Raw genomic sequence first — 27,118 nt, 5'->3', positions numbered from 1 at the left:
TCATGCTCTCTCTCAAAATACAAATAAATGTTTAAAAAATTTGTTTTAAATAGTTGGAAACTTATTATTTTGAAAATTAAGTTTCATTTTGAATGTAAGTATAAGGTAGCTTCCTCACAGATGAAAAATAAATAAGCAGAAAAAGAAATAATGCATCATTGAATCTGACAATTACCAGAAAAAGGCAAACCATGGAGTAAGCTGTAACGGCATTTAAGGCTGCCACACGGAGAATGGAAAAGTGAATTTTCTAGCAACTTTCCTATGACAGATATGCAGTGTTTACTTGTTAATAACCACCTGACATTATGCAGAAACCAAACCAAATTTATAAGAAAAAGGTCATAGTTAAAACCTTTAAAAACACAGAAAATAATAGTCACAGGGCAGAGGGCATCAACTGGGAACAAGCAGATACTTGCATTTAAAAAATATACAGCATTCTTAAAATTCCCCCAGGAAGGTTTTTGTTTGCTTTACAGCATCTCTCAGTACTCTGTGCAAATATGTAAATTCCACTTCTGCTAGTTGTCTAAATTCACAGCAAATAAATAATGTACCTGGCAAAAAGACATCAAAAGAAATAAACAAATGAATCAAGGGAAATATTACTACTAAACTCAAGTAAAAGCCTCTTAAGCTCTGAGGCAGTTTTCATTATCTTGTTAGCTTCTAAGACTGAAGAAATCATTTGAAAACTTTTATTACAAGCCTGGAGATACAGAAGGAGACATGAAAACCTTCATCTGACAAGGGCTTAATTAAATGCATCAGTAAATTTTGTATTTACATCAATTTTAGTTGCTTGAATAGTGCTTATGTTCCTCCCCCCGCCCCCCCATATGTTCCTGATTCAAAACAGGACTGACTTTCCAAAGGAAAAATATTTTCCCTAACTGGAATATTCTATTATCATACAAAAGCTTAGAAAAATCAGTATTAACTTTGAACACGATGAATAATTTTTGGACCCTCAGACACAGGAACAAGTAACACACATCATACATAATTACTATAAATACAACTTCGTAACAAATTCACTAGTAATCTACTGGAGAAAATGAGTTACTTGTATTCTTTATCTCAGTTAAAAGCATTTTAAAATGCCCAGCCATTCAATATAAACAATATATAGAAAGCCCATGAATTTTTAAGAGACCTAGGCTGAAATAGTCAATCTGCAATACAGTAATTGTGATCTTGGACGTGCTATTTCATTTCTCTAAGTCAGTTTCACTGTCTATAAAATGATAATATCTATTTCACAGGATTATCATTAATATCATGAAATATATACAGAGGAAACCATAAGGTCTACAGTACCTCGTAGAATCTAAATAGATCCTCAAATAACCAACCTTTCTTTGCCTTAGTTTTTCAGCATCTTTCTCAAAACCAATCCTCCCAATTTTTTTTTTTTTTCATACAACCCATTAAAACTTCTGACTCTGCACCCCAGGACATGACCATTTATAAATTACACATGTACTACTGTACTAATGTATTAAAAAATACACAAAAGTAGAACTTTTAATAAGAGGCTCTAAAGATAAAATGAAAAGCTATTTTTCTTTAATTTTTTAAAGTTTATTCACTTTGAGAGAGAGAGAGAGAGAGACAATGTGTGTGTGTGTGTGTGTGTGTGTGTGTGTGTGTGTGTGTGTGTACAAGTGGGGGAGGAGCAGACAGAGAGGGAGAGAGGGAGAGGCTCTGCATCATCAGCACAGAACTCCCAACTGGTGAGGTTGTGACCTAAGCCAAAGTCGGATGTTTAACCAACTGAGCCACCCAGGAGCCCTGAAAAGCAGTCTTGGCTTCATATTACTTAATATCTCAAAGCATGGTAAAGCTTAAGTCAAAAGTCATACTTCACACTGGATGTACATCCAGACTTCAGAGAATCTTTGTGATAATTCTGATTTTATCTTTTTGGTCACCTGCTTGTCCTGTCGGGTTAAACAGTCACTGTTTTTGCCTCATCATGTGACTCAGAACTACTAGAAATGTAAACTCTACTATTTACTTGTTTATTTGGGTTTTATTTTTAGGCTTATCTTCAAACTGTGGTTTCCTTAAGAGTATTTTTACATTCATGCACCATTTTGTGAGAGTTTAAAGCTAGACAATATATTCTGTAAATCCACTGAACCAACCACACGCAAACTACAAAGTTCAGGATGCCTGGGTGGCTCAGTCGTTAAGCATCTGACTTCAGCTCAGGTCATGATCTCACAGTTCGTGAGTTTGAGTCCCACATCCCATGAGTACAAGCCCTGCTTGGGGTGAACTCCAGCCCCTCTCTCTGCCCATCTTGGGATTCTTTCTTTCTCTCTGCCCCTCTCTCATGTAAGCCCTCCCCCCACCCCCAACCACCCCAGCCTCTCTCAAAAAAAAAAAAAAAAAAAAAAAAAGTTCAGCAAAATACTAAAAGCAAAAAACAAACAAAGAAAAAATCCCTGCCATGCCTTTTGAGTCATAGAATTGCCTTTCTCTTTTCAGGAAGCCTTACCTACCACATGGATGTGAATATGGGACATTCAGACTAGGAAGCCACTATCAACATACACAATAACTAAGATGATATTTCAGCATACATTATAAATGTGGTAAAGATTTTTTAAAAAGAAATTGAAGTTTGAATATTTTCTCCTAACACCTGGATTGTCTTACATATCCCCAAGTATACACACACTTTACACCCCAATTGGCCTTAAACTTTTAATACAGCCTCCTCCAGTCTATGTTCTGCATGGCCTCAAACTGTTACCTTTCTAAATTATAAGTCTGATCATGTTACCCACTCCCTTCTCAGATATCCTCCATGGCACAACAACTCCTTACAGGGTAAATCCAAACCCTTTAGCCTTGCATACAAAGTCTATGATATGGAGAAGGATATTGATGAGGGAGCATAAGGCACACTGAGGACAAAGTTCAAGTTAGCACCCCCTTCCCAGGAGTGTGCTATGTGTGATATTCCTTGGACACTTCCAGCTGCCCAAGAACAGGAAAGGACAAAGAAAACAAATAGTTAAACTGATAAGAGTCTTCACCAGTTTAAAAGAAAAAGGCAATCCCATCAATAGCCTAAAGTCCAGGAACTCCTTACTGTCTTAATGTTGATGCTTTGCTAGAGGGAAAAACAACCTTAGCTTGACAATAGCTAGGCCTCTAGTAATCTGTGAGTCTTTAGCCTATGAAAATCTCTTTGAAAACTTCCTTTTTTACTTTACCTCCCCCAACTCCATGGTATATAACCAGTCATTCTTCACAACCCCAGGGCAGCTCTTTCTGCCCACTTCCAAGAATTCTTTCTTGGCCATCAGCTCTGAACTCCCCCATCACCCCAAAACTTCATATCATCTATACACAGCTTTTCCTCTTACCAATGCCCACACTAAGGCTTATCCTAGAGCCCCACCAAATTGTTAGATGTTTCTAACACGTGGTCTTGCATAGTTTCACCCATTCAGCAAGAATTTATTGGCTATCTATTATATGCCAGGCATTGGGGAAGATAAAGACCCAGTCATTGCCCAGATTTCCAGCACAATAATCAAATAAATAAGATTCCAGCATAATGTGAAAAGTACTCTAATGGAGATTTATGCAAAGTATTATGAAAGCCTGGGGTTGGGATGCTTCTTAGCTCCTTTTGTCAGGTAGGTGTTATCTCCTTCACCCAGAGTATACTAACCTCCCTTATTCCTTGTTCAATAACCTCTTACTAATCCTTCAAAATCAAATTCCAATGTCCATTTTTACTTAATAAACTGGCCTGGAAAGATTTTGTGACTTCTTCCCAGTAGCTGCTATATCACTGAGTCAAATTGTTATAAACAACACTTACTGCTGTATTATTATGACATTTTCAATGCAACTTTTATGTAAATGTAAATCTTCAAATGTTAAAAAAATAGCTGGCAAAGCTGCAAAATAATAATTCCATCTAATGACAACTAGCAAACTTTTAAAGTTAAGATTAGCCATTCAAGAAATGTATTTGCTCCACAGGGGTTTTATTTATCCCCATTTTTAATGGAAACACAATATTCACAGAGGACAGTGCACCCACCACGCTGAATGAATTTTCATACGATGGACACAGTCCAGTAACCCGCACCCAAACTTAGGTCTTTCTGAGTCCCAGTAACAACCTGAACATCTATAGTCTGACACTATAGGAGCAATAATCTAGTTTTTAACTGGACCTTTTTTCAAAAATAAGAACTTTTTTAAATATCAAATTGAGAATTTCAAAGAACAGAAAAATTACAGCAGGAAAATATTTTAGGAATAAATAAGACACTAAATTCAATCAGCTGTACAATCTAATCTGAGACACTCTATTTCAAAACTATCTATTTTCCTTGAAAAGACTTTTAGATTTTTAAATGCATGCTTGCTTCTTCCAAGCTTTATTTTTGTTGAAGGACATAAAATTTTTAAATTAAGACAAAGGCTTAAAAAAAACTTTTGAATTTTGTTTGTGATCCTTATAATAGCAAGAGTCAAACATCCTCCCAAAACCACAATTTACAAACGAAATCTCTTTCAAAAGGCTATCAGCTGGCCCAGCTCTTCCTGCATTTAAATCCTTGAAAATGTGATTTTAATGAAATGGTGACTGGAGAGATTTTTGAAGGTGTCATCATTCCTGTTGACAATTTCCCCCCTACTAATAGCCAATTATATAAAGAAAGGACCAGCAATTCCAGAACAAGACCTGGCTTCTCCTCTAATGAGTCATTTAGAAAACTTTGCAAATCCCTCAAACTCTATAAACCTGTTTCCTTATCTGTAAAAATAGAGATTACGTTATCGAATAGATGAATATTTCCAAAACAAAAAAGCTCCTTCCAAATTCAGTTATATTTGTGAAGTACTGCTGTTAAATCTAGAATAATGAACATAAAGTCAGAGCCACATTTTAGAGCCCTAACCCTACCAATCTTTGTTCATTGACCTTAATGGAGTCGTTAAATCTCTCTGGGCTTCACTGGTAAGAACAAACAGCAGACCAAATCACTGGCTATGATCATTGTCTGGGTTATGGAACACTTGAAATTCACAACGCTTTTTGCAGAACATGTTCCTGTGGATAGAATATTGATTTACCGGCTAAGTTCAGTTCTAACACACACACACACAGGGGACTCTTACCCCCAGAAAATTCAACCATGTTATACCTATTAGAAGAAAGAAAATCATAGCCACAAGCAAACAAGGCCACAAAAAAGTGAGCTATTTGCATTTTTCCCATTAATTTGCATTCATATGTATCTACACAGATTTCGCCGTGAATTCAGTTAGCACTCTCAGGCAGACAAATGGCAAGAAGTGACAAAGGTTAAAAGAAACATTGCGCTAAAATTTTTTTAATGAAGAAATTCTACTCATTACATCTAATTAACAAAAAGGAAAGCAACCCTGTCCTTATTCAATTTAATTATTAATCACTTAATTATTCAATTTTAACACAGAACTCTTCACCCCGGCTCCTGAGAGCAGAGCTGGAGGATCGAAGCACTGCCACTCTCCAGGGTCCCTTTAAGCCCTAGGACTCTGTTTCCACTGAAATGTTCATTCTGTCTATATATGCTACATACCGTTCTGGGCACAAATGTAGCAATATTTTTATTATTTTTTTAATGCTTATTTATTTTTGAGTGAGAGACATAGAGCACAAGCAGGGGAGGGGCAGAGAGAGAGGGAGACACAGAATCTGAAACAGGCTCCAGGCTCCGAGCTGTCAGCACAGAGCCCGACACAAGGCTCGAACTAACAAACTGTGAGATCATGACCTGAGCCGAAGTTGGACGCTTAACTGACTAAGCCACCCAAGTGCCCAATGTAGTATTTTTAATAGTACCTAATAAGCTGTTTTTAATGAAACAGCCCAGCCTACATACATGTACATGTACTCACACATAAACACATCCCCACAAAACACAACCCTGGAGGGCTCAGTCCACTGTAGACATCCTTGAAGCACACTGAATGCTCTAACACTACATTTTATTCCATATTTGACAAACCAAGCACAGGCCATGTTTTCTTACAGAAGACTCTTGCAATTAGATATTAGAAATTTCCTCCCATACTCTACAAACACTACAGTATATTTACGATGTATACTTATAGCATGCATTGGATAGACTTGCTTCAAAATGAGGACAGTTGTAAATGGTACGAAAAATAATCTCACTACTACAATTCCTCCTCTTACGAAGACCAGGACACAACTTTTAGGCATGATTATTTTAGGTCCAACGGTCATAAACTACATTAATGGACAAAAAAAATCCTAGGTACACTTAGGCTAAAATACAACATGCTTCACAATGCTTCTCCTTCATATAACTCTGATTTCTAGTTAAAAGAACAACAAGAAACTAGACAATGTTGAAATAGAATACTTTGCGACACTGTTTTTCTTGGTAGAAATTACGTTTTCCTGTAAGTAACTTTTTAGTGACATAATGTAGAATATATGAAAAGTTGAGAATTGAAGCCCCATTTTGCTTTCTAAAATCTGAAGATTTTGCGATGCTTTAATCCCTTCAAGCAAATGCCTAATCATTACAGAAATCAGAACAGGTTATACCACTTCGTGTTCCCCCATTTCCATTTTGTCTCAAATATCACCCTTTGAATGCAGAAACATTCAACATTTAACCCAAAAGAAACCCAGCTCATTAGCTGACTGCAAACCTTTGTGTGTCAAATCCAAAAAGAGAGGCGGAAATCTCAGACCATCCAAATGAGAAAATGCCAGATTATATTTCCAGACACCCATTTTAAAGGACCGCATCCTTTTATGGAAAAAGTACTGGGCCTCTTTAGAATATATGGCACTCTAATTTTCCTTCACATTTATCAATTCTTTCAGTATTTGGTTAATTCCTTCTGGATTAAGTACATTCAAGGTCAAAAGAGTAGGACCCAAACTTTATGAGGTTCGGGTTGAAACCGACACAAAATTCAATGAATGGAAATAATACCAATCTCATAAATAAGGTTATAAATAAATCTTCCCACCAGTTCCTTTGACTTCTGAACCACCTTTTGAGGTTTAGCAGAATAAATTCTCCTAAAAGTAGCAATTCCAGGAAACCAGGAAGGGGGAGGGGCATTATTCTTTTACTATATTATTCTCATCCAAGTCACTAAATAGCATTTATTCAGGTGCCATGAAAACAGGAAAAGAAAAATACATAAATGATGGCCGCTCTCCAACTGTCCCCCAACAAGACATTCACAATTCCTGTTCTCCTGAAGCCAGCAATAGTTGTAGGTCATGAGTATATTTTGATCACACTCAAAAGTTACAATGAAAATATTGACATAATGCATCTCTTCAATTTCACCCAATTTTAGACAGCTTTTAATAATAGCTATAAGAGAGCTATAACATTTGCCAATGATTTAATTCAAATTATATTTAAACACTTAACATAGTATTCTAGCAAAAATACCAGCTAGAAATGAGTCCCAAACTATTAATAACAGTAATGCTCACAGAGCATTTACATGAGAAAACTATGATCTGTAAATGGAAAAGTACCCATCCATTAAAATTATCAATTTCTTTGCTTTCTCAATCGTTGGGCGACTACTTTAGCAATCACAATAATTCCTTTTCCTTTTTAAGTACTCACAAAGAGAACAACACAATCACAAAATCTCCTTCTCTAGGAGTCTGTGACTATCAGCTGTTATTTGTTCCCAATATAACTTTATGAATCAGAGGGCAAATGTTTTCATACTGAAAAGTTCTTTAAAAAAATTTTTTTTAACATTTATTTATTTTTGAGACAGAGAGAGACAGAGCATGAACAGGGGAGGGTCAGAGAGAGGGAGACACAGAATCTGAAACAGGCTCCAGGCTCTGAGCTGTCAGCACAGAGCCCGATGCAGGGCTCGAACTCACGGACCGTGAGATCATGACCTGAGGTGAAGTCGGCCGCTTAACGGACTGAGCCACCCAGGCGCCCCTAATACTGAAAAGTTCTTAAAATGACAAAGGAAAATGACAAAGGAAACTTGTTTTCTTATTCGGATGCAGAAATTTTACTAGATCATGCTGCCTCCTAGAGGCCAAAGTACATAAAAATACTACATTCATCACAACTGTCCACTTGCAACAAACATCACATGGCCTCAAGTTCATGTGTTGACAGCAACCAAACAGAACCTGACCTGCTTATTTTTATTTCAAGTGATTATTTCTCATTTCTGTGTAAATATTTACTTGCATTTTTTAAAAGTGGAAATGGTTAGGTAAAAATGTCTACTGCAAATGACCCAACCCTGAAATGATCAAGCAAATGACATGCGGATTCACACAAATCCACAAATATGGAGTATTAATAAATGCAAACACTGAAAATGTATCCTGTAAGTTTAAATACAACGACCTGACAGCTCATCTTTAAATATCTAAAAGGATTACATTGTTATATTTAATAGAGCCATAGACCTGAAAAAACTGCAGTATAAAGTAAAATTTTATCTGAAAGTATGTGCTGTTAAACAAAATGCACAGCAAACATATTGAGAATTAACACATGTGGGAGCAACTATTGCTGCAAAACCTTGGTTCACGATGTTACTGTTAAACAATCTGTAGACAACACTAGATGAATAAAATGTCTAATTCAAGGAAGTCAAGAACAATGCAATCTCCCTCACTGCTTTTTGGCCACATGCTGCTTCATTGTGTTCATGTAATAAAAGATCTGGCAAGTGGGAAGTTTCAATGCATTCACACGAGGAAATTCTGTAGCAGAGTTACCCTGGGGATAAACACACTCTATAGCACAAAGAGCCATTCTAAGTAGGTCAAAACACCCCCAAACGATATTTAGAATCACCAGAACCTTCATAAAAGACTTTAACACTGTTGCATCATCCAAAAGGGAAGAAAAATACAAAGAATCACAGGATACACTGTTAGAAACAAGAACATTAAAGATTATAAAAAGAGCGACTGTTTAAAGATTTAAATTTTCTAAGATTCTAAGTTGAAGTCTAGTCAATTTACCAACAAAACATGTGGTCAAAAGCATGCTTATTATCCTGTTGAATTAAATAAAAGAAAATAAAACCTAATACCTAATGACTAGAATAGAAATACGGACACATGGAAACCAAAACTTGTTTAAAACAATCGTTTGGTATAGACTCAGAGGCTGGCATATACCACATTGATGCTTTTTCTTTTTTAATGTTTGTTTATTTTTGAGAGAGAGGAGAAGAGAGACAGAGCATGAGTGGGGGTGGGGGGCAGAGAGAGAGGGGGAGACACAGAATCGGAAACAGGCTCCAGGCTCTGAGCTGTCGCTTGAACTCACAGACAGTGAGATCATGACCTGAACTGAAGTCAGACACTCAACCGACTCAAGCCACCCAGGTGCCCCTAAAATAAAAACTTTTTTTAAAAAAAAGACTAAGGACTAATGAAAAAGCAAAAGTCAAAGATTCTATTAGTAACAACCAGGGCTTAGGGGCATCTTGTGAAGGATGCTAGAAGAGCAAATAGTACATACAGAAAACTCTAATTTCTCCTGGACTCTTACACCAATACTGCAAAGCACTTGCTGCCGTTTTCCTCATTTTTTCAACAATTTCTGGCTGGCTGGGCACTCTATATAGTGAAAAAGAAAACTTTAAAAGCTGTAGCATCTTTTTCTCCCATGACTCAACAGAAATCCAAGGTCTTAAAGCTCAAAAGACCATGGTATCCTAAAGATGACTGGCCTAAAAATGCTAAATCCTCACAAGTGACTACTCTTTCTGTTCTTATGTCTAGATGTGACAACCCCAGTGTATTTATGCTAAAATAAACAAAAAAAATTTGGATTTTGGTGACAAGTATGCTAAAAAGAGGTAAATTTATTCTAAAGATAGAATGGTTTCTCACAGAATTCAAATGCAGAATCCAAATTCACTCGCAAGAAAGACTAGAACTGAGAATTGGAAGACCACCAAGAATCATGGGAATGTCTGCTTGTCACCTCTGTTATTCATTAATAGTTATTTCATTAACTATTCCTTCTGTGCTCACAACCTCCCCTGGGCTACTGCACGTCAGCCTCATTTTCACATATTAACATGATTCTCTTAGTTCAAGTTCCACATTCCTAGAAAAATATTTTTTTAAGTTTTTATTTAAATGTCCAGTTACTTAACATACAGGGTAATATTAGTCCTAGAAGAATATTCTGCTGGGCCCAGGTAAGGTCTGCCTATTTGTAATTTTTTTTTAATGTTTTTATTTATTTTTGGGACAGAGAGAGACAGAGCATGAGCAGGGGAGGGGAGAGAGAGGGAGACATAGAATCTGAAGCAGGCTCCAGGCTCTGAGCTGTCAGCACAGAGCCCGATGCGGGGCTCGAACCCACAGACTGTGAGATCATGACCTGAGCAGAAGTTGGACGCTTAACCGACTGAGCCCCCCAGGCACCCCAAGGTCTGCCTATTTGTGATCAAATCATCTGTGCCCAATCAAATGGATACCTGGAAGCCCATCCACCGGTGATAAATTCTTTTTGCTTTTGAGTGTCTGAAACTGAAAATGTCTAAAATGTTTTTATTTCACCTTTATTTTTGAAAGATATTTTTGATGATATAGAATTCTAGGTTTATCATTTTCTTTTTGTTCTTTCTTTCTTTCTTTTTTTTTTTTGAGTTCTTTAAAAATGTTGTTCCTTTGTTTTCTCACTTGCATGGCTTCAGATGAAATCTGCTGTCAAAGACCTCTACATGTATGGTATCTTTTACCTCTGGTTGCTTTTATTTATTTCTTTTAATATATTTTTTAAAAAAATTTAATGTTTGGGGCGCCTGGGTGGCTCAGTCGGTTAAGTGTCCGAATTCAGCTCAGGTCATGATCTCACGGTCCCTGAGTTGGAGTCCTGCATCGGGCTCTGTGCTGACAGCTCGGAGCCTGGAGCCTGTTTCAGATTCTGTGTCTCCCTCTCTCTCTGACCCTCCCCCCGTTCATGCTCTGTCTCTCTCTGTCTCAAAAATAAACATTAAAAAAAAATTTTTTTAATTTAATGTTCATTTATTTTTGAGAGAGAGAGAGAGAGAGACAGAGAGAGAGAGAGAGAGAGACAGAGAGAGAGAGAGAGAGAGAGAGAGAAAGAGACAGAGAGACAGAGAACAAATGGGGGAGGGCAGAGAGAGAGGGAGACACAGAATCCAAAGCAGGCTCCAGGCTGTCAGCACAGAGCCCAATGTGGGGCTCAAACTCACAAACTGCAAGATTGTGAGCTGAGCCAAATTTGGATGCTCAACCAAGCCACCCAGGAGCTCCACCTCTGGTTGCTTTTAAGATGTTCTTTTATCATGGATTTTGAGCAATGTAATTACAATACGCTTCTGTGTAACTTTCTTAGTGTTTGTGCTTGGAGCTTACTAAAATTTTTAGATTTACAGATTTATTGTTTCCATCACTTTCGAATTTTTTTGGCTATTTCTTCAAAAACTCTTTTCTGTCTCCCACCCCTTTCTTCTACCCTTCAGGGACTACAAGTACATTGTATCAGGCTGTGTAAAGTTGTCCATGGTTCACTTACTCTCCTTTCACTTTTTCTCACTCTTGTCCCCCACCCCCATGTTTTATTTCAGATAATTTCTATTAAGCTTAAAGTTCCTTAGTCTTTTTTCTGCAATGTCTAACCTGCCATTATTCCCAGCCAGTGTGTTTTTCATCTCATAGTTTCCGTCTTCAGAAGTTCTATTTTGGTCTTTTTTTCATCCTTCACATCTGTATTTTTTTAAACATATGGAATATAGTTACAATAACCCATTTTAATGCCTTCTGATCATTGTAACATCTGTTACCTCTGGATTGGTTTCAAGTGATTATCCTCCTCATTAAGGATTGTGTTCCTGTTTCTTTGCATGCCTAGTAATCTTTGATTGAATGCCAGACATTGTTAATGTTATTCTGTTGGGTACTGGATATTTTTATATTCCTATAAATATTCTTAAGTTTTGTTCCAGGATGCAGTTAGAAGTCACTTGAAAACTGTGCCTCTCAGGTCTTGCTTTTATGATTTGTTAGGTAGATCCAAGGCATTGCTCAGTCCAGGGCTACTTAATTCTCCACTATTAAGGCATAATCATTCTGAGTATTCTCTCCAAGGTCCCATCATGACTCAGAAAAAGTACTATTCCCTTTGAGCACTGAGCATTGTTTCTTATAAGCTACATTGGGTGGTTTATTCTGGCCTTTGGGTAGTCTCCTTTTATGCAAACAATGATCAGTATTCTACAAATTCTAACCACAATGGTCTCCCTGATTTCTCAACTCAGTCCTCTGCACTCCTCCTAAGATTTCCCTTCCTGAGCTGTGAACTAGAAGCATTCTCAAGGCAATAAAACTTTTAGAGCTTGCCTCATCTATTTCCCATCTCCCGGGGATAACAATTCTCAGGATCATTGTTCTTTATTACTTTATGCCATGTCTTTTGTCTGTTTTGTTTGTTGGTTGGTTGCTTTTTTTGTTTTGGATGGGAGGGTAAATTCAGTTATCCCATCTTAGGCAGAAGCTTAAGTTCAAGCCTATCCATTTGGAAAGTGGGAGAGAAGCAGCAATTCAGAGATTGACTGGCAGATACCCCCAAATATATCTATACCACATGGATCCTACACCACATGAATTCTATAATAAAGAATACTCAAGAGTACATGGAATTTATAAAATCATGCCAGTCATTTTTGACATTTACTGATTTATTTTTTAAGCAAATATTTATTAAGTGTCTAGTATGTTCCAGACTATCAGGATATACAAGTGAAGAAAATGTGGTTTCTATCCTCCTGCAGCTTTTAATTCTGTAGAGAAGGCAGACCCTAAACAAATAATAGTTCATAGGTAGTAGGGGATGCGAATGAAAGATGACTATATAGTCACCTGAAATCCCTAGAGATCTGCAGAGCGACCTTCTATAGAATACTGATCATTGTTTGCATAAAAGGAAACTACCCAAAGGCCAGAATCAATGCGATCCAAATTAACACAGAAACCTCTCATAATGTATGTTAAAATTTTACTGCCATAAAAGCATCAGAAGAGAATAGATTCAGTCTTTACAAATCACTATGCACTACCCATGAGCTACCCAGGAATTACACAGATAAAGTCCTGAAGGAAGACAAGCACAGAGAAGTGAATACATTGTGGGGTGAGGGGCAACACTAAGATTCAAAACATCAATCCAAAGGAGAATATAAACAAAATGTGGAATTATGATTTTATGACTTCCTAATTTCATCCACAAAGCTGCCTTTGACAAGAAACTTCTATGTCCAACATGACATTTAGGGCTCACTCTGCTTGCCCTAACAGCACTCTATACTCTTGATTAGTGTAGTAGTTTTAGCAATTTTCTAATAACATTTTTCAGAAATGGTGAATGTTGTTGCTCAGATACATTCACTTAGATAAATATAAAGGTCGGTTTTTTTTTTTTTTTTGTTTCTATGTCTTAGGCTCAGAATATGTTTTATTATGAGACAATTGAGTAGTTTAACAATCCCTGATGATTTAATTCAAGAAACTAACTAGAAAAACCCTAGAGAGCATGCTGACTCAGCATTTTATTGTTATACACTGGATTAAATTAAATGATGAACTTCATAGTGAAGACAGGCACACAGGATTAATTCGGGTTGCCTCTATTAAACCAAGCACATTAAAAAATATTTTTTAAACCAATAACAAAAAGTTGCCATGAAATCCTTTACTATGGGAAAAAGTCTTTGTGTACAGAGTAACTTGACAATTAAAAGAAAAAGTACTTCTCTCAAGGAACAAAGGCAGCTGCTCATTTCCACTCTCTGTTTTTTGGGCAACCTAAGTTTTTGCATTGCAAACTATGTGACACTAATGCTTTAATGAGGTAAAATGGAAAGACACCTGCACAGGGTACATACACTCATTCCCTCAAGTCATTCCCACATTACTCATTTACACTATGATTATGTTAAAAGGAGAAGAGAACATAGATGCTACATAGTTCTGCTCCTGGAATATGGGAGAACCACTCTTTCACTTCCCATTACCAACATGCCTCTTTCTCCTCAATGCTACCCATTGCTTATAAATATCATTTCAACAACTGGCTGACAGGTTGGAAAATAAACAGTTTTTATAGTCCTTTCATATTTTACCTTTAGTAGGTTCTTTTTATTAGAGACAAACACTCAAAGTAATCAAGTCTACTCTGTCCCTGGTGGCAATACTCTACTATGAAGAAAAACTGGGAATTGTTCTTGATGGAAACGAAATTTATTAATGCCATATAAATATTTTTAGAATGCAAGTCCAAAACTCCTACTAAAAAAGTAATTGAGTTCATTCATTCAACAAATATTTATTCAACATTATATAGCAGATGTTATACTAGGTATCGGATGTGCAGTAGTAAATACAACAGATGCAATCCCGGCTTCCTGGATCTTACTCTTCAGAGAACAAGGGAGATGATAAGCATATAAACAAACAAATACATAAAAAATAAAATAAAATAAAGCGTCCTACATCATGGGAAAATGTACAGTTTTTGAAAATACTGTTTACTAGAATTTGAAATAATGAGCCAAAATCAGGCTCTTTCCCAGTAAGTTGGGCAAGCTGATTAATCAGTCTGAATGCCACTTTGCTTCTCTGTATAGGATGAGCACAGATTTCATCAACCAAATGAGAACACTTATCCAGGACCAATGCTAAACAGGAAGAGATGCCAGGAGAGAAACCAAGAGAGTACCAGAAAGACTAGTATTATACCAAAAAAGGAGATAACAATATCTACCTCTTAAGGTTATTGTTGAATTGTAGACAATACTTTAAAACATGTTAACACATAAAAAGGCATTTACTTTTATTCTAATTGGATATAGTTCTGTACTTTCCGGAGATCTAGAATATATCCTTCCCAATTCCTATCCCACCTTTCCCAATCTAAATTTTACCAATCCTTCAAAATTAAGCTAAAACACCATTTTGATATATTCATCTTATGAAGTCTTCTGCTAACAGCTGAATGATAAAAGGGCAATATAAGCTACAAGATCAGATTCTAGAATGAGTGGATCCAAGGGGGAAGAGGAGAAGCAAATTTTAAACCAAGTCAAATAGAATTGAGTACTGGTATGGCTATATCCAATCTGTGCTCCAGTGGGAAGATCTTGTGCTCTTCAAAAACTTTCTGTTGACAGGGTGCCTGGGTGACTCAGTCAGTTAAGCATCCATGTCTTCATTTTGGCTCAGGTCATGACCTCACAGTCTCGTGGGTTCAAGCCCCACGTTGGGGCTCTGTGCTGACAGTGCAGAGCCTTCTTGAGATTCTCCCTCTCTCCCTCTGCTCCTCTCCTGCTCATGCTCTGTCTTTCAAAAACAAAAACAAACAAACAAAGTTCACTGTGGAGAAGATCTGGGATGATGGCATCATAGGAAGCAGGAATCTTGTCTCCTCACCTGACAACAATTCTGCAGAATTTCTCTGATGCTAATTATTTTGGAACTCTGGAGTTGGTTGAAGGCTTGTAACTTCCAGGGGAAGAGTTGGGTGGTAAACTGCAGTCAATATAGGTCAACTTCAGCTCTTAGTGCAACAGCAGCAACCTATTCCCCAACCCCAGTCACAGGACAGGCAGTAGTTTCCATACAGCTTATAGGAATCAGGGTGGGCCAAAAGGACCCCATCCTCCAAATTTCAGGATCTATGCTCTCATTGCTGATTGCTGCTTCTGATCATAGAAGTGCAGACAAGGAGGTGGGCAGCTACTATTGTGGCAGAACTCTGATTCAAACTTTCAAAAGTCAAAACCAAAGAAAATCTTGACAGCAGCAAGAGAGAAGTAAATCATCACAAAAAAGGATCCTCATTAAGGGTATAAGCAGATTTCTCATCAGAAACTTTAGAGCCCAGAAGACTGTGGGCCAATATATCCAAAGTGCTAAAAGAAAAAAACCTCTCAAACAAGAATCCTATATCCAGCAAAACTGTCTTTCAAAAGTGAGGGAGAAATTAAGACATTCCCACACAAACAAAAGCTGGGGAGTCTGTGACACCTAGATATGCCCTGCAAGAAATTCTCAAGGGAGTCCTACATGGTAAAATAAAAAGAACACTAGACAGTAACTCACAGCCATATAGAGAAATAAAGACCTCAATAAAGGTAAATACATGGCAATAATAAAAGCCAGTATTATCTTAACAATGATTTATAACTGAACTTTCTGTTTTCTACATGATTTAAGATACTGTTCCATCAAGGGAAAAAACAATTATCAATATAAAAGCTAGTATTACTTTAACTTTGGTTCATAACTCAAAATCTTGTTTTCTACATAAGAGACGAATGCATTAAAACCTAGTTTGTTTTAGGGCACATAATGCCCAGAGATGTAATTTTTTGACATTAACAACCCAAAGGAGTGAAGATAGAGCTGTAAGAGAGATTTTTTTTTTTTTTTGTATGTTATTGAAGTTAAGCTGGCCTAATTCAAATTCATGTTATAACTTTAGGATTGAATGTAATTTCCACGTAACCACAGGGAAAATACAGAATATACATAAAAGGAAATGGGAAACGCAGGTAAACATTTCACTACAAAGAAAAAACAAATGGGGCGACTGGGTGGCTCAGTCGGTTAAGCATCCAACTTCGGCTCAGGTCATGATCTCACAGTCCGTGAGTTCGAGCCCCATATCGGGCTCAGTGCTGACAGCTCAGAGCCTGGAGCCTGCTTCAGATTCTGTGTCTCCCGCTCTTTCTGCCCCTCCCCTGCTCATGCTCTGTCTCTCTCTGTCCCAAAAATAAATAAAAACATTAAAAAAATTTTTTTAATAAATTTAAAAAAAGAAAAAATAAGTCAACAAAAGATGACAGTAATGCAGGAAATCAGTGACAAAAAAAGCTATAAGGCACATAGGCATATAGAAACAGCACAATGATAAGTTTCTCCTTATCAATAATTATTTTAAATTAAACTCTCCAATCAAAAGTCAGATTGGCATGGGATGTCTGGATGGCTCAGTCGCTTAAGTGCCTGACTTCAGCTCAGGTCATGATCTCACGGTTCATGGGTTCAAACCCCATGTCAATCTCTACACTGACAGCTCAGAGCCTGGAGCCTGCTTCCGAGTCTGTGCCTCCCTCTCTCTCTGCCCCTCCCCCTCTCATACGCTTTCTCTCTCTCTTTCTCTCTCTCTCTCTCAAAAATAAACATTAAAAACAAAGTCACATTGGCGCAAAGGATAAAAAACACAATCCAACTATATGTTGTCTGAGAGACTTACTTAAGATCCAAAGACACAAAAAGTTTGTAAGTGAAAAGATGGGGAAAAAAAGATATTCCATGCAAACAGTAACCAAAAGTGAAGGGTGACTATACTAATATCAAACAACATGGACTTTAAATCAAAAAAGGTTACAAGAAATTAAAAAAAGGTCATTATATAATAAGAGGTTCAATACAGCAAGAAAATAACAATTATAAACATTTATGTATCTAAGGACAGACCATCAAAATAGATGGAACAAACACTGATAGACTTAAAGGAGAAATAAAAAGTTCTAAAAGTTAGAGACTTGAATATTCTACTCGCAATAATGGATAGAACCACCAGTCAGATGTAAGGAAATCAAAGATTTAACACAATAAACCAACTAGTCTTAACAGACATATACAGAACACTTTATCCAGCAACAGAATACATATTCTTCAACTGCACATGGGGCATTTTCTAGGACAGACCATATGTTAAGAAATGAATTAAGCCTCAAAAGATTTTTTTAATGTTTACATATTTTTGAGAGAGAGCATAGGGGAGGCAGCAGACAGAGGGAGACAGAGGATCTGAAGCAGGCTCTGCGCTGACAACAGAGAGCCCGATGTGGGGATCAAACTCACAAACTGCAAGATCATGACCTGAGCCAAAGTCAGATGCTTAACTGACTGAACCACCCAGGTGCCCTATCTCAAAAGATTTTTTTAAAATATCAAAGTATATTCTCTGACCACAACAGAATGAAGTTAAGAATAAAACAAGGAAAACTGGAAAATTCATGGAATTGTGGAAATTGAACACACTTTCAAAGAACCAACAGATCAAAGAAGAAATCACAAAGGAAATCAGAAAATATTTAAATAATGAAAATGAAAGCAAAATATTAAAACTTATGGGATGCAGTAAAAACAATGCTAAGATAGGAATTTACAGCTGTAACTGCTTACATTAAAAAATAAGAATCTCAAATCAACAACCTATAACAACATAATGAGCTAGAAGAACAAAATGAACTGAAAGCTGGAACTATAATACAGAGCAGAGCTAAATTAGAGACTAGAAAGTAAAGACAATCAATGAAACCAAAAGTTGGTTCTTCAAAAAGATGAACAAAGCTGACAAACCTTTAGCTAAATGAACGAAGAAGAAAACAGAACACTCCAAGTACTAAAATCAGAAATGAAAGTAGGGACATTACTACCAATTCTACAGAAATAAAAAGGATGAGTATTATGAACAATGCTATACCAACAAACTGAATAATCTAGATGAAATGGACAAATGCCTAACAACACAAAACCTACCAAAACTAAATCACAAAGAAAAAATCTGACCAATCCTATAATCAGTAAAGGGATTGAATCATTAGTCAAAAACCTCCCAACAAACAAAAGCCTTGGACCTGATGGCTTCACTAGAGAATTCTATCAAACATTTAAAGAAGAATACCAATCCTTCTCAAACTTTCAAAAAAAAAATCAAAGAGGGAATAATTCCTAACTCATTCTAGGAGGCCAGCATTACTCTGATACCAAAACCAAAGAGACATTACAAGAAAACTAACCAGCCAATACTCCAATGAGCACTGATGCAAAAATTCTCAACAAAATAGCGAACAATTCAGCAACATAATGCAACAATTATTTATCATGACTATGTTAGATTTATTTCTAGAATTCAAGGATGGTCCAACATATGAAAAATTAATGTAATACCACATCAACAGAATGAAGGGGGGAAAACACATGATCATCTCAATTGATGCATAAAAAGCATTTGACAAAATTCAATACCCTTCCATGACAATACTCAAAAAACTAAAAATAGAAAGAAACAATCTCAACATAATAAAAGCCTTATATGAAAAACCCATAGCAAACACCACACTCATTTAAGACTAAAAGCTATTCCTCTAAGATAAGAAAAAAAGGCAAGGAATGCCTGCTTTCACCACTTCTAATCAACATAGTACTGGAATTTCTAGCCAGAGCAATTAGGCAGGAAAAAGGAATAAAAAGCATCCAAAATGAGGGAAGAAGTAAAATTATCTGTTTGCAGATAATAATCCTACTGGCCATTTATAAAACCCTACAGATCACTCACACACACACACACACACACACACACCTGTTATAAATGAAAATTAAATTCAGCACAGTCAACACACAAAACTCAGTTGCATTTCTATAAACAATGAGTTGAAAAAAAATTATGAAAATACATTTACACTAGCAGCAAGGAGGAATACTTGTACAATGAAAACTATAAAACATTGCTGAAAAGATTTTAAAAGACATAAATTGAAACACATCCTATTCTCTTGGATATGAAAACTTAATATTGCTAAAATGTCAATACCACCCAAATTGATCCACAGATTCAATGCAATGCCCGTCAAAATCCCAATGACTTTTTTTTTTGTAGAAATAGAAAACCCCATCCTAAAATTCATATGGAATCTCAAAGGATTCCAAATAGCTTACACAACTTTGAAGTAGAACAAAACTAGACAACTCACACTTCCTGATTTTGAAATTTACTACAAAGCTACAATAATCAAAACAGTGTGGTATTGTCATAAAGATATATAGACCAATGTAATAGAACAGAGAGCTAAAAAATAAACCCTCACATACATGGTCGAATGTTTGACAAGGATGCCAAGACCATTCAATGGGGAAAGGATGGTCTTTCCAACAAATGGTGCTGGGAAACCTAGTTATCTACATGCAAAATAATTAAGTTGGACCTTTACCTAACACCAGATGCAAGAATTCAAATGGATCAAGAACCTAAATTTAAGACCTAAAACAAGAAAATTTTTATAAGAAAACATAGGACAAAAGATTTATAACATTGAATTTGGCAATGATTTCTTGACAGCAAAGCAAAGGCACAGGTAACAAAAGAAAAATAGACAAATGAAACTTCATGAAAATAAATTTTTGTGCATAAAAGACCTATTCAAAAGAGTACAGAAAGGCAACCTACAAAATGGGAGAAAATATTTACAAATCTGATAAGGGATTAATATCCAGCATATATACAGAATTCCCAAAACTCAATAACAACAAAAAACAACCTAATTCAATAATGGGCAACATTTGGGGCACCTGGGTGGCTCAGTCAGTTAAGTGTCCGACTTCAGCTCAGGTCATGATCTCACGGCTCGTGAGTTTGAGCCCCGCATCAGGCTCTATTCTGACAGCTCAGAGCCTGGAGCCTGCTTCAGATTCTGTGTCTCCCTCTCTCTCTGACCCTTCCCTGCTCACGCTCTGACTCTCTCTCTCTTTCAATAATAAATAAATGTTTAAAAAAATTTAAAAAAAAATAATGGGCAACTTTCTCCAAAGAAGATATACAAATGGCCAATAAGCACATGAAAAGATCAACATCACTAATCATTAAGGAAATGCAAATCAAAACTACAAGATACCACCTCACATCCATGTGGATTGTTACTATCCAAAAACCAACCAACAAACACAAACAAAAACAGAAAACAAGTGTTAGTGAGGGTCTGGAGAAATTTGGATCCTTGTATATTTTTAATGCAAGTGTGTAATGTAGAAAATACTGTAGCAATTCCTTTAAAAAAAAAAAAGTGAAAGATAGAACTACCATATAATCCAGCAATTCCACTTCTGGATATACAACCGAAGAATTGAAAGCAGGGTCTTAAAGAGAGATTTATACATTTAGGCTCATGGCAGCATTATTCCTAGTAACTTTAACATGAAAGCAAGCCTAGTATCCACTGACAGATGAACCAATAAGCAAAATGTGGTAAATACACACATGGATTATTCAGCATTAAAAAAGAAATTCTAGGGGCACCTGGGTGGCTCAGTCAGTTAAGTGTTCCACCTCAGCTCCAGTCATGATGATCTTGTGGTTTGTGAGTTCGAGCCCCACATCAGGCTCTGTGTTGACAGCTCAGAGCCTGGAGCCTGCTTCAGATTCTGTCTCTCTCTCTCTCTCTCTCTCTGCCCTTCCCTCGTTTGCTCTCTCTCTCTCTCAAAAATAAACATTAAAAAAAATTTTTTAAAAATTCTACCATATGACACAACATGGATGAAACTTGAGAACATTATACTGAGTGAAATAAGTCACATTTGATTCCATTTATATGAAGCATTTAAAGTAGTCAAAACTATAGAGACACAGTATAGTGGTGGTTTCCAGAGGTTGCATAGTACAGGGAGAGAATAGGAAGTTATGTTTAATGGGTGTAGAGTTTCAATTTTATAAAAGATGAAGAGTTATGGGGATGGATGGTGGTGATGGTTGCACATGATCGTATTTAATACCACTGAACTGTGCACTTAAAAATGGTGAAGTCAACAAAATTTATGTTACGTGTATTTTACCACAGTTTTTAAAAATGGAAAAAAAGTTCTGAGGATATGCTGTGCAGACAGGAAAGAAGGATATCAAAAAGTCAGGAAGGGAAGGAATCTTGCTATGCAAAATATCACCTTGAACCTTTCTGATTAATTCAGGTAACTAACAATCATCAGTGTATTCAGGTTTTTTTGTTTCTTTTACTTACTGTTTAGGCCTAGGGGAAAACTTTTTTTCCAGAAAGTAATCTTAATGATTTTACAAAACAAAGGGAGAAGTGGAATCAATTGTACCTAAGGCAATGATAAACTGGAATTCAAGGGAAATGTCTCATTTTCCCTATTAGACAAAGTTTACATATGCATGATCACTCTAAATATAAATTATTTTAGTTCTGAGAATATAGCAGACTAAAAGTTGTGAGTCCCATTTCATTAAAATTCAAAGAGTTTTTTAAAAACTTTATAACTTGGGGCACTTGGGTGACTCAGTTGCCTATATCAAGCGTCAGACTCTTGATATAGGCTCAGATCATGATGTCACTGTGAGATCGAGGCCCACATCCGTCTGCACTGACAGCATGAAGCCTGCTTGGGATTCTCTCTCTCCCCTCTCTGCTCCTCCTCAACACACATGTGTGCATTCTCTCTCTCTTTCAAAATAAGTAAACAAACTTAAAAAGAAAACTTTATAACTTAAAATCATTTGGCCATATGTTAATTGTCAAAGTTGGGTGATAAAGCTGGAGGTTATACCCTTTTCAAACCTCTGCAAAGTAGGTATTTTCCATGATAAAAAGTTAAATTATTTTAGTGCATTCTTTACCACAAGGTGTTAAGACACTTTCAGCTATTAAGGGTCATATAGTTCCAGAGGGCAATGATGGGCTAGAATTCAAAGTAAGGAGAATACTCAAATGATTCACCTACCATTTGGTCCTCAAAGTTCTCTACCTTTTTTGCTTCAGGATCCTAGCTTCTAAAAAGTAGAAAATCCAACCAATCCAGCCAACTGTATTACTTTCCAGTGTAACTGTACCTCACAAACTGATATACCTTCATTTGTACTGATAATTTCTGCAACATGGCATTCTTAGACAAATGAATTTGTTAACTTGTTTTGAATTAACAGTGATCTGCCCACTCATGGATGCAACAGTGATCTCTAGATTCACGAAGAAAGACAGATGAGATCTGAATATTGTCTGGTACATACTGACACTCCCAACTCCACCAGAATTATCAGGCATAACAGGCAGAGATGTAAAACCTTTTCCTATAAAATTGTTCCTCAAGTCACTGAAAAACAGTGAAAAAGGAGGGCTTCCCAGAGGTGCTATTTCAGGACAGACTTATGAATGAAAAATGTAAAGGAACAAAAATGTAAAAGAACTTCAACATCAGTGTGCTTCTAATCAATCCATGTGGGGATCAGTCAACAACTGTTCAGGGTGTCCACATTTACATAAGCTTCCTATAAAACACATAAGTGCACACAAGAAAGGAATGTCCAGGAAGCTCTACTTTCCAACAAATTGACTTGCTTGTGAAGGATTTCCAAAGTAATGCAGTTCAGGAAAGTAAGACGCCCTGTTACTGTTATCTTTAAAACATACGCATGACCTTAATTAGTAATTTCTTCCTCATGCATGTTTGAAAGAAAAAAGAATTTTAAGGAATAACACAATTATAAATCAAAAGAAACTAGTACACCAATAGTAAAGTCTTTGCTATAATTTTAATTTTAAAATTAGAGAATCACACATTTGTGCAATATTCTAATTTATACTGCAATCTCTGATAATGAGGATTACAGACAAAATTGGTTTTACCATCTTTGCATTTTATGTTGCTACACAAACATGGCTTCACTACTTGTATATATTTTAGGTATAATATTTATGTAATATGCCACAAGCTGTCCAATAATGATGTATATCATTTTATACAAAGTACAAAAACAAAAAGAAACCTAATTACATGAAAAAAACTGACCAAAAAATATACAAGTTAAGATTAGGAGAGTACAGGTAAGATCTCAATTACCCCTTCACAAAGCTTTACCCAAAGTACAAGAGACCTAAACCTAGTGCTTTCAGACTTGCCACGCTTAAAAATAGAGCCAACCCCACACTGAGTCAAAAGGGTATCCACATGTTGGGGTCAACATGATCAGTGTATCAGAAGGAGAGGTGACCGCAGCAATGGGAGACTGGTTAAGTACAGGACTGACCAAATAAGTAAATGCATCAAAGATAACAGCGGCCAGAATATCCACTTTCTGAAAGAAGCTGCAAATATGGCAAGGGAGAAAACTGGAATGAACCCTGTGGTATCAGATTACACCTGGCTATATCTGTGTGAATGGCTCATTGTTTTTAGATAGAGAATATGTAAAGTGTGTACATACATACATATGTATATAAATGCATATCTTCCCCTAGCTGAGAAGACCTGGGAGCAGTTGACATCCCAATAGTCATGATCTTGGTTTGTCTATACCATTCTCCACTAAGAAGAACCAGGGTGTCTTGGAGCATTACTGGTTCCAGTATGGATTCCAGTACTGAGGAGAAAGGGAAGAACACGACGATCTTGGAACGCCTTGTGCCAGTCAGAAGTGCTCAGAGAATTATGGGAACTTGCCAAAAAAGAACCAAAGCCAACTTGAAAGGATGTAACAAATACAAACTTACTAGGAAATGAGGAATACACAGGAGTGCAACCAAATAAACGTGAAGTTTGATGAGAAAGAACATATATACATAGTCTCAAAGTACTTTGACCACAAAATACTTTGTACTTAATTACAAAGAAGCAAATCTGCAGTAGAGAAGTCGGGCAGAAATCACCTTAGCAATGAGACCAAGAGCAATAAGTCAATCTTATGATTGGTAAGATTCAATTAGAAGAGAAACGATATTAGTTTTGTGATATACCTGTCAAAGATTTTTAAACTCAACACAATCATGACAAAACCTCAGACAAACCCAGATTGAAAGCCTTTCCATGAAACAGCTGGTCTTTAATCTTTGGAAGTGTCAAGGATATTGCAGAAGCCAAGGAAAGACTAAGGTTGTATTCCAGACTGTAGGAGACGAGATAGATATGGCAGCTAAAAGCAAGTGGCAATTCTGTACTGGATCCTTTTGCCATAAAGGACATTACTGGGGCAACTGGTAAAACCTGAGTGGGGCCTAAGGATTAGATGTTGTAATCAATTCAATGTCCTGATTTTGATGGTTGTATTATGAATATGTAGGTCAATGTCTTTAGTTTAATATATATACAGGCACTAAATATTCAGGGATGATGGGGGATCAGGTAGGCAACTTATTATCAAATCAACCAGGGAAAAAAGTTCTGTGTATTACATTTTCAGGTTTTTTTGTATATTTGATACTATTTAAATTTTTTAAAGACATAGGATTTATAATCAGTAATTCCCCTAAGCAAATTGTCTGAGTTGGATTACCTCAGTTCTTCAGTCTACAAATGGAAATACTGTCTACTCTTCCAAGAATATTATGAAAATTAAATTACATAAAAATACAAAATTTAATATATTGGAAGAAATTTTAATATAAAATGCAGTAAAACCTTGGAATGCAACTTGTTCTGTGAGTATTCTGCAAGATGACCAAACATTTAAAAAAAATTTTTTTTAATGCTTATTCATTTTTGAGACAGAGTGTGAGTGGGGGAGGGGCAGAGAGACAGACAGACAGACACAGGGTCAGAAGCAGGCTCCAGGCCTCGAGTGGCCAGCACAGAGCCCGATGTGGGACTCAAACTCACAAACCAAGAAATCATACCCTAAGCCAAAGTCGGATGCTTAACTGACTGAGCCATCCAGGCACCCCGACGGGCAAGCATTTCTAGTAAGTTTTAACTTGATAAATGAGCAGTGTCTTGCAATACAAGTAGTACATGATGCTGAATGTCACATGATCACTACTGAGCCAATAGTTCCTCTCTCTCTCTCTCTCTCTCCTCCTCACTGCAGGATTGTAGGCGATCAACTCCCATGTTCGGATGCTCCATCTCAGGCCATAGTGTTTGGCAGAAGTCAGTGATTTTTCAGAATGTTGGAAGGTGCCCACAACTGGCACTAGTGTATTTTTTGTCACTTCAAAGCACCGATGGACAGTCCTTTGCTTTTCCACACAAGAGTAAGCTTCGAATGCTTTGCTTCATTCTAGGTCAGGCTGCCTGCAGATAGACCCTTTCCTCAGCTGCCTTATTGCCAGTTGCATTAAATACAGTATATGACAAGAGTTTATTGATGCTGTACTGTAGTCGACATCTGTGTGAGCATATACACAAAGGCCCCCATGCAGAAAAAGATCCCATTGAGCCAAGAGATAGCAGTGATTCTGTTAGTGATGGTGAAAGTCATGCTACACAGTAACCCTCCTCTCTCTTGTGTCCCTCACACCAGCCACAAAGGTTTTCAAAGGTAAGTGCAGGTTAATTTATTTTTCTTTATATTTTCTTTACTGTTTTGTATTTTATTACAGTATTGTAATCATTTTTACATGAATATTTTTGGGTTGTGAAATGAATCATCTGATTCTTATGGGGAAATTCTTATTTCTTATTTCTTATGGGGAAATTCAGTCTGATATACAAGCACTTTGGATTACAAGCATGTTTCTGGAATGAATGATGCTCACAAACCAAGGTTTTCCTGTACATTAATTTATAACCATACTTTAGAAATACTCTGTCTCAGGATATGTGGTTTCAGGTTTTCCCTTGCATCCCTCTCATACATCCTCTCCTATAAATCAGCCTATAGGAAATGATCCCCAGTGCCCTACACTTCACTTGCTTTCCATTCTTTCCTATTCCTTATCCTTATTCAATAGACATTCACATTTAAGACCAAGCTCAAGTACCCCTTTTTTCTATGAGCCCAGATGACTCTGCTCCATCTGTCCAGAGACAATGGCTCCCTTATTTGGACTTTCACTATACCTTCTATATTCACTCGCCTTAATACCTCTAACCTCATATAGCAGCACCATGATCTGCTTCTGTTCATTTCTCTATTAAGATGATGGTCTACTTGATGGTATGGACCTCATCATCTTAGCCACCACCATGCTTAAACCAGGGCTTGGGACCTAGTAGGTGCTCAATAAACGAGTTCTGAATAAATGAATCTACCAAAGTGAATGAGCACATGAGGGCACAAAAGGGGCCAAGGTTATAATTTGCAGCACCTAAAGATCTGGGGACAGATCAGGCAGGTATTCACCTTTAATTTTTTGCCAGACAGTTCTCCGTGTCCTTCCCCTCTTCATAAGTGTTTGGCTTTTGGTTTTCCACACACATACATTCATAAAAACAAACCCTGAAGATACATACCTTCCACCTCTTCTAATACCGCAGGGGGGGGACATCGATTTCTCTTTTACATGGATTTCACGAAAGCCTGCTATGTGTGTGGCATCATAC

The 27,118-nt window shown here is 36.8% G+C and overlaps 1 long non-coding RNA gene across 2 annotated transcripts in view; it reads left to right on the top strand.

Annotated features, from left to right (window-relative positions):
- LOC122240326 overlaps positions 1-25,787 on the top strand; it is a 63,996-nt gene extending 38,209 nt beyond the window's left edge. For both annotated transcript variants that reach the window (XR_006219877.1, XR_006219876.1), the window contains exon 7: positions 25,662-25,787. This is a non-coding gene — a long non-coding RNA (uncharacterized LOC122240326). The remainder of the gene's footprint in view (positions 1-25,661) is intronic.
- The last annotated feature ends 1,331 nt before the right edge of the window (positions 25,788-27,118 follow it).

Source organism: Panthera tigris, chromosome B4 (assembly GCF_018350195.1).
Source record: "Panthera tigris isolate Pti1 chromosome B4, P.tigris_Pti1_mat1.1, whole genome shotgun sequence".
NCBI classification, from domain to species: domain Eukaryota; kingdom Metazoa; phylum Chordata; class Mammalia; order Carnivora; family Felidae; genus Panthera; species Panthera tigris.
The sequence above is the reverse complement of the archived record's forward strand: the minus strand, read 5'-3'. Positions and strand labels throughout refer to the sequence as shown.